Raw genomic sequence first — 9,493 nt, 5'->3', positions numbered from 1 at the left:
GGTGTGGAGTTCTAGATGATCAGATGGCCCCGAGCCAGAGCCCAACCCACTTGATCACCTGGCCCACGGCAGGCTCCGATCGGAAGGGAGGGCGCCCCGGCGCCTACATTCGGTGACTCTGAAAGCCCTAGTTTGGTTTTGGATAATTGATGAAACCTAGCACTAACCTTTGTTATGAGTGGTTATATGAGCTAGGTTGGTGCAATCCAAGTGAGTGAGCAAGGTGAGATCCATGGAGATGAAGATGGACAAGTGTTGATGATGATCAAGCTCTAACTTGAAAAAGAAGAAAGAGAAAAACAAAAATCGAGAAGATCAAGGCAAAGGTATAAGATAGGTTTTTGTTTTGCACTCAAGACACCATAGAGGGTGTGAGTGACTTAGGATCTGAAAGGATCAACATGCCCAAGAGGGGGGGTGAATTGGGCTAATTCTAAATTTCTTTGCAATAATTAAGTCCTATGGTTAGCCCAATTAACCCATTGTGCCTAGTAAGTGTTTCTATTGATCTATCGCACAAAAGTTTAGCAACCTAAGTTCCAATCCTACTCTAGCATGGCAGTTCTATGAATTTAAATGACAAGAATTGAATTGCTCAAAGTAAATGCTCAAAGTAAAGTAAGAAGGAGGAACGCGGCGATGTTTTGCCGAGGTATCGGAGAGTCGCCACTCCACACTAGTCCTCGTTGTAGCACCCACGCAAGGATGTAGCCCCGCTTGATCCGTGCAAGGATCAAGTGCTCTCTATGGGTTGATTCTTCAACACTCCGTCGCGGTGAATCACCCACAACCACTCACGACTTGAGTTGGGTCATCCACAAGCTCCGCCGGATGATCATCAAGCTCCCAATCACCACCAAGCCATCTAGGTGATGGTGATCACCAAGAGTAACAAGCACGAACTCTCACTTGACCACGACAAGCCTAATGAGAAGGGTGGATACACACTTTGCTATTCTTGATTTCACTAATGAGGGCTCTCTTTTGGGATTCTCAAATCTCAAACACCTCACTAGGACATTGCTCTTCTAAGCACTCTCAAAGGTGTTTCTCAGCTGTTGAAATGAGCAAAAGTACCCCCACACACGAATGGAGAAAGTATTTATAACATGGGCTAAAAAACGAACCGTTACGTGCCTCTGCGGGGTGACCGGACGCTCTAGTCATATTGATCGGATGCTCCGATCAGTTCACCCTGAACTCTAGTGATCAAGTGGTGACTGGACGCTGGACAGCATCCGGTCAGCACTAACTGAACGTGTCCGGTCATGATTTTCCTTCTCTAGAACCTTACTAGAGTCGACCGGACACTGGGACTCAGCGTCTGGTCACTCATCTCTCAGCGTCCGATCACTTCCAGACGACTTCACCTTGATCAAATGAACTGACTGAACCCTGCGCCAGCGTCCGGTCACACCGAAGCCAGCGTCTGGTCAGTATTTGACCCTCCATTCACTTCCAACTCTCGATCATATGTGAATGAAGTTTGCTCCAATGGATCTAAAGGCTATTTTGGAGCTACCTAGTGCTAGATTTAGCAAGTGTGCACCACACCTAACTCACTAGACTCACCTAGGTCAAGCTACCTGTCCATACCCCCCTTAATAGTATGGCCAAAGGAAAAACAAAGTCCTAAACTACTCTAAGTGTCTCTTCAACACCAAACGACACTTAGAACTAGTCCATCCTTAACCTTGTCGTCCATCCTTTGAAAACCAAAATGATTTCCATCATAGGGGCATGACCACCATGATTGCCCAATCAATCTCCATTACTATGACCTAACTTAATTGCCTCTGCAAAACACACGTTAGTCACAGTAATCACATATTGTCATTAATCACCGAAACCCAACTAGGGACCTAGATGCTTTCAATCTCCCCCTTTTTGGTGATTGATGACAATACCACCTTGAGTATGTGAAAGAGATGAGGTTTTTAACATGCTCGGTTCATATAAGCTTTTGACAATAAGAACAAAAGAGTTAGGCAAGCTTATATGACCCAAGCCAACATAATGTACTCAAAATATATAAAATAAGCATGAGTACAAGTAATAAAGCTCATTTGCATCGGAGTAAAACACGAAAGCAAAGCAAATGAGCATAGCACAAGTGATATGACTATAAATAATTCAAAGTAGAGAGCACACATGTCATATATCATGATCACATAGATATCACTATCACATAAATATAGTTTGATGCATAAAAGTAAACACACGAATGCATAATAGTGTATCACACATAAAACTCCAAATGTAATAGATATTCTAATAGATAAACTAAGCTTCCCCTAAGACTAACATACTCGATCCCTCTCCCCCTTTGGCGTCAAACACCAAAACCTAAGGGTTGATCGGCGGGGCTGTAGCGGACGAGTCGGGCGCTAAGGTACGAGGAGCGAGCTGAAACTGGGTGCCATCATCATCTGAACCAGAGCTCTGAGCAGTCTGACCCTCTATAGCTAGAAGCGATGCTGAAGTAGTCTAGGTCAGATCAATAACTAGCGATGCCTGCTCTGATGATGCAACTGACAAAGGGAGCATCTCTATAGTCCTAGTTATAGGTGTAACTATAGAAGGACCTGGGACATGCAAATATGGCAGAATAGGATACCCTATCAACTCACTAAAAGTCGCTCCAAGACTCCTGGAGACTGAGGTATCTAGCACTATCAGTGAGGAAGTCTGAACCAGTGTAAAGCCCATCTGAAGAGGTGTGAACTGCGGGGCTAACACTGGTGAGGCAAACCACTAGGACACCTGCTCTGTAGGTGAAGCAAACTATGCTGGTGGCTATCCCTGACTCTGAAGCCCATTAGGCTATAAAGCTAGAGTCATATAAGTGGTGGTAGTCTGACCAAGCTAGGGTGAAGACTATGGCGGTGGAACCCCAATAGCTATCATAACATGCTGCATAAACCCAAGTAGTTGCTGCTGCATAAGAAGCTGCTGCCGATGCATGGCCTACTGCTGCTACTGTATGGCCTGCTGCTGCCGTTGAAACTCATCCTACCAAGTCTAAAACTGTGCAAAAGTAGCGACGGTCTCCTGAGCCTAGAGAGCCTGATCCTGCCTCATCCGCTCAAGTATGGCAAGTAGAGTGGGGTCTGTCTGCGGTGCAGGTGGAGCTAAACTAGAGCTACTGGCCTCATGGTCATGTCATCGAGGAGGCATATGAGGGATCTCACGGTAGTCCTCATCTGAGCTGTCGCTGGGGTCGCTCTCGACCATCCCCTCCTACTGAGCATCAAGCTGCTCCTCCTCTATAGCTGCTATGCCCCTGATAGTATCATCCTATTGGGCTGTAGCCTCTGGCACCTCTGGACGATGACGCGGCTGGCTAGGTGCACTTAGTGTAGTATGGCGGATCATCTGAGTTAGGTTATATGCAGGAAACTCTATAGTAGCACCACTGTACTCAGCTAGCATCTTAGGCGGCCTCACTGTAACTGCCCTATGAATAAGAAATCTAATCCAATGAGCATAGGGCAACTAACGATGACCTCTAAACCCCTCAGCAATAGTATCCTCTATCTCTGATAGAAGGAGATCCCAAATGTCAAACATAGTCTACTGCATCAGAGAGTTTAGAAGCCATAACTGAATACGAGTCAAGCCCTCATGATACCCCATCCTCAGAATCAGGGTCCTCCTCATAATAGCATCCAGCACTCTAGCTGTAGGACTGAGATCACTTGGAGTCCTGCTCGACCCCTCACCAAAAGGCTCTTTGAAGCAGTGATGGACTAGATCTGTAGGAGGTACCAAACCGCCATGAGGGTGTCTAGGAGGCGCTGTCTGTCCATAGCAAACCTCATGTAGCCTGACAGGCTGCTCCTGAAGCCTGAGAATCTCCCTTACCCTAGTGCTCATCAGCCTATAATCTCTACCTCTAAATGCAAAGTGTATAAATCTGTGTTGCGGGTCAATCCAGAGTGAAGCATAGAACTGATGGACCCAAGATGGAACATATAATCCTATCCGTCTAAGTAAATCTATTAGCCCTAGTTGATATGCTAGGTAGGGGCGAATATGCTCTCCAGCTGCTGCTACTATGGACTCAATGTTGCACACCCTCTGTGACCTAAATAGTGCCCCACTATTAAGATATGTATTATAGAAGTCTTCCTGCAGTGGTGTGTAGAAGCCCTCTGAAGCACGCTCATCCCGCCTCAGTGGAAACCACTGCTCAAAGTCCACAAATATGAGTTGTTATACCTGCTTGGTCGTGGCGGCCCTCAAATCCAAGTGGGTCACCAGAGGTGGATCCTGTGGTCTAGGCGGTGGATGAGAACCCCTCCGCTATGTCTTTGACCTTGGAGTGACTGGAGCACGGGTACGACCAGAGCGGCAAAGCTATGGCTGAGGTGCTTGCTCTGTCTCCTCGGCCTACTCTCCCTCCTAAGTCTACTCTACTGGCTGTGGCTCCTGTTGTGACTCCCCTGAGGCTGACTCTCATCAATAGCTATACGTTGTCCTCCAACCATGATAGTCCCAGCTGGACCACCATGACGGTGCTCAACCTGCTCTAGTGCAGCCCTCATAGATGGAGAGAGCTGATCAACGATCTGAACTCCACTCCTAGCACCTTCTGCCTCTGCATGCTCTGCTGCTGCTGCTGCAACTGTGGCTGCTCTAGTTGTATCTGCATCTGGATACTTCTGCTTCTTTGTTGCAAGCTTCTTTGTCGCCTTGTCTTTTAGATCTATAGGCTGGCGAGGTGGGGGCCTTGGATCCTCATCACCAGGACCTCCTCCGACATTCTTGACATGAGCCATCTGATGGATCTAAAAAGAATAATTATCGCTGACGAAGATCAACTGCCAACTGTCACTTCTGAGGCTTGGCCTCGATCCGTACTCGCGAGCTTGGCCCTGAGTTGACTGACAACTGTAAATAGGACCACAACGGCACCAACTCGCTGCATGATAGAATAGATAGGATATACAAATAATTACAATATATATAAAGATGCAAAACCCTAAGAAAGCAAGCAATTAGGTACAAAATTAGAACCGAGGGCTTGCCACCTGATGAACCGGTGAAACAACGAGAAGAGGAACGGATCGGGGAACCACTGGGTCGACAACTAGAGATTAGGGTTATAGCGACAGCTCTGAGGCGCTGGACGGTGGCACTAGATGGAGATTGTGGTCTCCGGTGAGGTTGCAATGCGGGCGCTAGGGCACGACGGCGGCACTGAAGTAGGACAAAACGGCGCTGGTCATAGTGGTGCTGGAGAGTGGTGGCTAGGGCACAATGGTGCTGGAGTAGGGCGCGGTGCAGAGGCGCGGTGAAGCACGGCGGCGCTGGTAGGGCGCGATGGCACTAGCGCGGGGAGGCGCGCGAAGCAGAGGCGCTGGCGGCGGTGCAAGCATGGCACGGTGCTAGCAGCGGCGTAGGCAGGGCGCGACGTTATCGGCGGTGTAGGCAGGGCGTGGGCAGCGACGATGTGAGCAGGGTGGCGGGCGTGGTGGCGCGAGTAGGGATGTGGAATAGGGATAGGTCAAAAACCATGTGCAGAGATTTATAGTGGCCCCCATGGAGTAGAATAGGAAATAGAGAAGAGAGTTTGATTCCCGCACGTTTTCTACTGACTGGACTCTCTAGTGGCAGCGACCGGACGCTGCCACCCAACGTCCGGTCGATTCCAGAGAGGTCCAAAACCCCTAGAATCATGACCGAACGCGTTCGATCACCACTAACCGAACGTAACCAGAGTTCGGTCAATCCTGACTTTGTCTTCTTTGCTTGACCGGACACTGGATCGCCATCTGACCGGACGCTAGGAGAACACTGTTTCAGCATCCGGTCACTCCTTCGCAGCATGTTCACCTCCTGTGAAATGACCGGACGCTGGACATCAGAGTCCGGTACAGCATCCAGTCACTCTTTTTCCAGCAAATCTTCAAAGTCCTTTGTGCTGCCCGTTCCCAATCAAGTCCCAACTCTAATAAGATCCAAATAAACACCAACTAGGACTGATGTGAGTGACCTCTCTCAAACCCTCAAATTTTTCAAAATATTTTGCCTTAGGCTATAATTCTTTTTAAGAAAATAGGCAATAAGAGGTCAATTGAAGATAAATGACAAAGCAACATTCATGCATATGCAATGCAATACTTGAAATTAAATCTAGTTGCTTGTCAAGTTTGATCCAAGGTTAAGCTTCTTCACACGCTTTATGGCAATTATCTTAACCATGTTAGACAAGCCCTATATGCATTACCAAAAATTAAGCATGTTGTATATTACAATGCAATGCAAGTGACAACACAAGCTCACTTTTTAGTGAAGTTACTAAAATCAAGAACATTGAGCTCATTCTGCAATCGACAAAAAGTCACCTCATCTAGCGGTTTTATGAAGATATCCGCCAATTGATCCTCGGTCCTTACACCTTCTAATGAAATATCATTCTTTGCAACATGATCTCTAAGAAAGTGATGACGAATATCTATGCGCTTGGTGCGAGAGTGTTGAACCAGATTATTTGCAAGTTTTATGGCACTTTCATTGTCGCACAAAAGAGGTACTTTTTCTAGAACTACACCATAGTCTAGCAAAGTTTGTTTCATATAAAGAATTTGTGCACAACAAGCACCCGCGGCAATGTATTTCGCTTCGGCGGTGGACAAGGCCACACTATTTTGCTTCTTGGAGGACCAAGACACAAGTGATCTACCAAGCAACTGGCACCCTTCGAATATGCTTTTTCTATCAACTTTGCAACCAGCATAATCCGAATCGGAATAGCCAACTAATTTGAATATAGCTCCTTTGGGATACCAAAGGCCAATGCTTGGTGTGTGCTTAAGATACCTAAGGATTCTTTTAACAGCAATCAAATGAGTTTCCTTAGGATTAGCTTGAAATCTAGCACACATACACACACTAAACATGATGTCGGGCCTAGATGCAGTTAAATATAACAAGCTACCAATCATAGAGCGGTAGAGAGTATGATCAACCGAGTTACCTCCCTCATCTAGGTCGAGATATCCATTAGTTGGCATTGATGTCTTGATTGGCTTACATTCATTCATCTTGAATCTCTTGAGAAGATCATTTGTATATTTCTCTTGAGAAATGAAAATCCCTTCTCTCATTTGCTTGACTTGAAAACCAAGAAAGAATGTAAGCTCACCAATCATTGACATCTCGAACTCCTTCGACATCAATTCACCAAACTCTTTGCAAGAATCTTTATTTGATGATCCAAAGATGATATCATCAACATACACTTAATAAATAAAGATATGCCCATCAAGCTTCTTGGTGAATAGTGTGGTGTCAACCTTCCCAATGGTGAAGCCCTTCTCAATGAGGAAGTCCCGAAGGTGCTCATACCAAGCTCTTAGGGCTTGCTTAAGCCCATATAACGCCTTAGACAACCTATAAACATGATTAGGATATCTAGGGTCTTCAAACCCAGGAGGTTGATCAACATAGACTAGTTCATTAATAAAGCTATTTAAAATGCACTTTTCACATCCATTTGATATAGTTTCATGTCATGATGTGATGCATATGCAAGAAGGATACGAATGGCTTCTAGTCTTGCAACCGATGCAAAGGTCTCTCCAAAATCCAAACCTTCAACTTCAGAGAACCCCTTTGCAACTAGTTTTGCCTTGTTCCTTACAACTACGCCTTGATAATCTTGCTTGTTGCGGAACACCCACTTTGTTCTAATGATTCTTGCACCTTTTGGCCACTCTTCAAGAGTCCAAACTTTATTGTGGGTGAAGTTGTTCAACTCTTTATGCATGGTATTTATCCAATCCGGATCTTGAAGACCTTCTTCTACCTTAGTAGGCTCAAACCAAGAGACAAAAGAGTGATGAGCAATAAATGAAGCAAGTTTTTGTGAGCGAGTCATTACACCCTTTGATGGACTCCCTATGATGAGATCTTGTGGATTATCTTGTAGTAGAGGTGTATTTCTTCTATTGACCACTTGAGGAGGAGGTTGTGGAGCATCAACATCTTGTGCTTGTACCACCATTTGATCATGGGAGACATGAGTGTCTTCATTTTATACTCTCCCATCTTTATCACCATCTTGTGGCACACTTGATAAAGAAGGTGGATCAATCACTTGTACATCATCTTTATCATCTTTAGGCTTGATGTCTCCAACCAGAATGTTCTTCATAGCCTCCCTCAATGATTCATCACCTACATCATCAAAATTCTCATGTGCTCCTTGGGAGCCGTTAGATTCATCAAACTCCACATCATATGTTTCTTCAACCAAGCTGGTGGTATGATTAAATACTCTATATGCTTTGGACTTTGATGAGTAACCAACAAGAAAACCAATATCACAACATCTTTGAAACTTCCCTAGGTGTTGTCGCTTCTTGTAGATGTAGCATTTGCAACCAAACACCCTAAAGAAGGAGACGTCCGGCTTCTTTCCATTGAGCAACTCATAAGGTGTCTTGCCAAGGAACTTTTGAAGGAATATACGGTTGGATGCATAGCATGCGGTGTTGATAGCTTCTACCCATAGAGCTTTGGGGGTGTTGTACTCATCTAGCATTGTTCTTGCAAGAGTGATCAATATTCGGTTCTTTCTCTCAACTACACCATTTTGTTGAGGAGTATATGTTGTAGAGACCTCATGCTTGATCCCAACTTTATCACAATAGGCTTCTATGTTTGTGTTGTCAAATTCCTTCCTATTGTCACTTCTAATCTTCTCGAGTGTCACTTCAAATTCATTTTGTGCTCTCTTGACAAACTTCTTGAAGCAAGATACAACTTTGGATTTGTCATGAAGGAAGAATACCCATGTATACCTTGAATAGTTATCAACAATTACAAGACAATAAAGATTTCCTCCCAAACTCTTGTATGTTGTTGGTCCAAATAAATCCATGTGAAGGAGTTTAGCACTCTTGTGGTTGACATGAAAGCTTTGGTTGGATGAGTATTTGCAACTTGCTTGCTGGCTTGACATGCACTACAAAGCTTGTCCTTCTCAAACTTCACATCCTTTAACCCTCTCACCAAATCATTCTTTATTAGCTTCTTGAGTGAGCTCATCCCTACATGAGCAAGTCTTATATGCCATAGCCACCCAAGTATTGTTTTGGTGAATAGGCATGTCTTCAAGTTAGCATCTTCGGAGGTGAAATCCACTAAATATAGGTTGTTGTATCTAAATCCTTTGAATATCACTTGATCATCATCATTCTTAGATACAACAACTTCCTTCTTGGTGAACATGCATTGGAAGCTAAGATCACACAATTGTCCAACGGATAGCAAGTTGAAGCTCAATGAAGCAACATATAGCACATTTGAGATAGAATGATCATTTGATATTGCACTTTGCCCAATCCTTTAACCTTGCCCTTTGAATTATCTCCAAATGTGATTCTTTCTTGTCCATCTACTTCTTCATCTAGTGAGGTGAACATACGAGGATCACCGGTCATATGTTGTGTGCAACCACTATTAATAACCCAATGACTTCCAC

The sequence above is a fragment of the Miscanthus floridulus genome, chromosome 6, assembly GCF_019320115.1.
Source record: "Miscanthus floridulus cultivar M001 chromosome 6, ASM1932011v1, whole genome shotgun sequence".
In the NCBI taxonomy this organism is placed as follows: domain Eukaryota; kingdom Viridiplantae; phylum Streptophyta; class Magnoliopsida; order Poales; family Poaceae; genus Miscanthus; species Miscanthus floridulus.
The sequence above is the reverse complement of the archived record's forward strand: the minus strand, read 5'-3'. Positions refer to the sequence as shown.